Raw genomic sequence first — 4,572 nt, forward strand, 5'->3', positions numbered from 1 at the left:
CATTCTCTTAATAGAGGGATTTGTTCTAATAGTGTTTGTAAATAGGATATCATGTCTGCATCTTGTACAGCAAATAACCACTAGGAAGAGAGTATGCAATGTGTTAATTATTGAAACTGTCCTACCAATTTGACTTGAAACTGTCTCATTGCTATTTGTTTCTCAATAAAATTATGGAAAAAAATAAATAAAAAACTAAATAAAAAATTTATATTAGAGATCTCAGCAAAGATAATACATGATTTGAAACTGTCTCATTGCTATCTGTTTATCAATAAAACTTTGGAAAAAAAAAAGATAATACAATGTCTAATGTGAAAATGAAAAATGAAGCTTATCATAAACTATGGGCTTCGTAAATTTTGATATATCAGTATTATCTTACTAATTGTAACAAATATACCACACTAATAAAAGATGTTAACAAAGAAATGGAAAAAAAAGTTTTAATTTTGGCCTAGGGATATAGCTCAGTGGCACAGCGCCTACCTGGCAAATATGAGGTCCTGAGGTCAAGTCCTAGGACAAAAAAAAATGTTTAAGTTTACTTCACATATTAGAATCTCAATTAGTAAGGATTTAACTCAGGATTTATCTGTAAGTAGCTACTTAAGGCTACCCAAGTATTTCTCAAACTATGGAAGAGGGAGTTTTAGAAGTTGCTAGTCTATTATAGGCTGATGTGTTTGTAAAATATTAATAAGTGAGCATGCAATATATAAGCTCATGTAGTTTAATAAGCTGACAAATTTTAATATAAGAGGTACAACAATATGAAGAATCTCAGGCTGGGGAGATGGCTCCATGGAATAAGCGCTTCCCTAGCAAGCACAAGGGCCTGAGTTTAATTCCTGGTTCTGCCAAAAAAAAAAAAAAGGAAAGAAAAAAACTCCTTTTTGGACTGGCATACTGGGACCTTCAGAATTTGCACATGGGATATAAAAATGAAAAATGCATAGCCCATCTTCAGTGAGCTCACAGTTTGATGAGGGAGGCCAGTGCACCAGTAATTTTAATGCTTTATGAAAATATGTTCTCAGAATTATGTGAAAATGTAAACAACTATATGAAATGGCAATATGTGTAACTTTTCTGTTAGCATATAAGATGTTGCATTCTAAGTGGGAAGCTAGATTTGTTAAGAGAACATTCCCTGGAGTTACCTGTTTACTTAGTTTACTTTAGGGAACAAAATATAGTATTTAGGTCTGGTAGGTTTCTACTGGTGTAAATATATGCATGTCCTTTGCAATACCTGGATGGGTTCTTTAATTTGGGAATTTGAGAAAGCACAAAAGGACTTGTTAAAAATGTCTTCTCGTATGAGAATTTTATATGTTTTACTATAAAGTCTTACAGAGGAATAATTCTGAATTGTGCTCCCATTCTCCCTCATAAAAGAACTCTAAGCCAATGAAGCCATAAAAAAAAGAATTCTCAACTGTACATATATGGTAATATATAATTACTGTAAGTGTACTTGAATAAAAAGGAAAATAATTTTTTGTATTAAACACACAATATATACATTTTTGTGAGACAGGTTTTCACTATGCAGTCCAAATTGGACTTGAACTCATTTTGTAGCCCAAGCCGGCCTTAACTCACAGCCATCTTCCTGTCTCGGCCTCCCAAGTGCTGGGATTGCAGCTGTGCACCATGATGCCCAGCCACAACATATAATTTGGACAAAAACTGTTTAGTCAATACTTAAAGTCCGTAATGAACAAATGAACTAGCCTCTTAATTTATTTAGGTTGGATTGGATGCAGCACTAGTCTCTGACAAGTCTGATAAAGGCACACTTTACACCAAGTTAATAATATTTACAAAACCATTGTTACAGTGTTATGTTGTTGGAGATGGACGAAAAAGTCTTAAGAACATTTTCATCCAACTCAGGTTTTTCATTTTGAATTTTTCCTAAATAAAGCAAGTGATGATAGTCTCAAATCTATTTTTTTCAGCAGTAGGCAATTCCAGCAGTTTATTCTATGATTAAAATAATTTTAGGTGAGAAGTAGATTTGAGTCTATTAAATTTCCTTTATGTGGTTATCATTTGGTTTGAAAGTTAAGTTTTAATTTTTCTATTGCATTTTAAAGATATATTGTAATAACTTGTAGGAACTCTTCCTGAAATTGTTTTTGTTTTTACCTTTTAATTTTGTCTGCCATTGAAAAGCATGTTCCGTTGTTTTCTTTTCTTTCTTTTTTTTTTTTTTTTGGTGGAACCGGGGATTGAACTCAGTCCTTTGCGCTTGCCAGGGAAGCACTTATTCCACTGAGCCATCTCCCCGGCCCCCGTTGTTTTCTTTGTAAGAAATTGAGATCCTTAAAAGTACTGAAGATATTAGAAAAGTTGTTTACCTAATTCACATATTTTAAAAATTAGAAGTAAGAATCAAACTGTGTGTGTGTTTGTGAGAGAGAGGAAGGGGAGGAGAAGGTAGGGGAAGAGGGGAACAGGAGGGGAGAGAAAGGGTGAGACTGGGGAATTGAACCCAAGGCCTTCTCTCTGAGCTACATCTCCAGGTTTTGAAAGAATTTTTTTTTATTTTGAAAGAGGGTCTCACTAAATTGCTCGTTTTCAATCATTCCTCCTGCCTCAGCCTCCCCGAATGCTGAGATTACTGAATGTGCCACCGTATCTGACTAAACATCTTTAGTTCTATGCTTAAAATTTCCCCTCATTAACCACAATTTAACATTAATTCATTAATATGTTTATACGTGTAAGATACTCTTTTTTTTTTACTAGCACATAATGAAGAGAATTGCTATTTATTATTATGACACTAAACATACTGTTTAGTTCAACTGACTTTTGTAAGTTAAAATCATTTCAGTGAAAACCACAATGTGTGACTTTCTTTTCAGTAGAAGCATGTTAAGTTGGGAAATTACTCCTTCCTATTTTCTTGACTTGCAGGTGTGCCATCAGCCTTCCTTTGCTCATGTAATTCTTTACAGTTTCACCAGGTCCAGAGCTGCTTCTCTCAGCCATAAAACTGACCAAGAGCATACATGTACAATTGTGTAAAGGGACAGTGGAAAAGCCACTTTGTAAATTTTGTTTGGGAAGTGGTTGTCTTCTGTCAGTTTTTAAACATGGCAAGCTGTGCTATCATTGGGATGGGCAGATTTACCTAGTATTTCCAAGAACATACCTTGATGTAATCACTCACTTGGTTTTTGATAATTGTAGTTAATGTTTTCATTTTAGAAGTCCAGAATGTTTGATAGGAAGGCTGTAAAACAAGTTTTTGTGAATGAAGTGCTAATTATCTACTTTTTAGAAAAGCCTTTTCATTTAGTACTCTTAAAGAATTTGTTTTGCACTTATTTCTGTACAATTTAGTCTATAAATATCTCTTCAATTTTCATGATTTTCTTGCTCATTTAGCCAGTATCTCTGCACTCAACACATTTTCCCACCACTCACAACTCCCTCCTGACCTCAGGATGCAGGTTAGGCTGGCCTTGAACTCACAGTAATCCTGCTCAGAAAAGAGGATTTAAAAACATAAAAATACAAGCCACATTTTTATTAATAGATTCAGTATATAAAAGTACATTTTATGGGGTTGGGGAAATAGCTTGGTGGTCTGAGCACCTGCCTGACAGGTGCAAGGACCTGCGTTCAATTTCTGATACTATATGGCACTCTGGCCCTAGAACCCCGGGGCGTGCTATGCTTATCCCAGAACCAGGTGTGGTGGTGCACACCTATAATCCCAGCACTGGAGAGAATGAGACAGTAGGATTACTATAAGTCTTAACTTGCATAGCAAGACCCTGTACCAAATACATTTTTCGGAAAGTACATTTTAGAAAGTATAACAGTGTAGGAGAGTTTTTATTTTCCATTTCTTTATATCTGATCACAGACCTTTGTGCCAGTCTGGACATGTTGGCCAGACTGGGTAGGGAGGTATGGGTGTCTCAGTTGGTGACTGCCCGTGGCAAAACCTCAAAAGTGTGATATGAGACCACTGTTTCCACAGTTCCTAAATGTGTATGTAAGAGTCCATCTTAGTTGCTGCTAACTGGGAAAGCTTAAATTTTCATGGAACTTGCCCTTTATTTTGGTAGTGTGGAATTTGGTTGAAATGTTTTTTTTTTTTTTTTTTTTTGTGGTACAGGGAAATGAGATGTGATTTGACTTGGTCCCTGAAGGGTTTGTGTGTTGGAGGCTTAGTTCTCAGTGTGGGATCTTGGGGTGTGTGATGGACTTTTAAGAGAAGGGGCCTAGAGAGAGGTCCTTTGGCTAGTGGGGTACTGTCCTTGGAAGTGATCATGGTAATCCTTGTGAGACCAAGTTGTACTGCTTGTGAGAGCGAGTTAGAAGAGTAAGCCTGAGCATGTATCACTCTCTGGCTTCCATTCTGGCCTTGTGATTTCTGTCTTTTGACATCTGTCATTAGCACCTCACCAGAACCTAAATCAGTCTTGCACTTTAGTCTCCCAACTGAGCCAAATAAACCTTTTTGTAAATGCCAGCTTCAGGAATCTTATTACAGTAATGAAAATAGACTAAGGCAGGCAGTGAATCTCAGAGGTTGCTTAGGTA

The sequence above is a fragment of the Octodon degus genome, unplaced genomic scaffold (genome assembly GCF_000260255.1).
Source record: "Octodon degus isolate 3935 unplaced genomic scaffold, OctDeg1.0 scaffold00035, whole genome shotgun sequence".
Classification (NCBI taxonomy): domain Eukaryota; kingdom Metazoa; phylum Chordata; class Mammalia; order Rodentia; family Octodontidae; genus Octodon; species Octodon degus.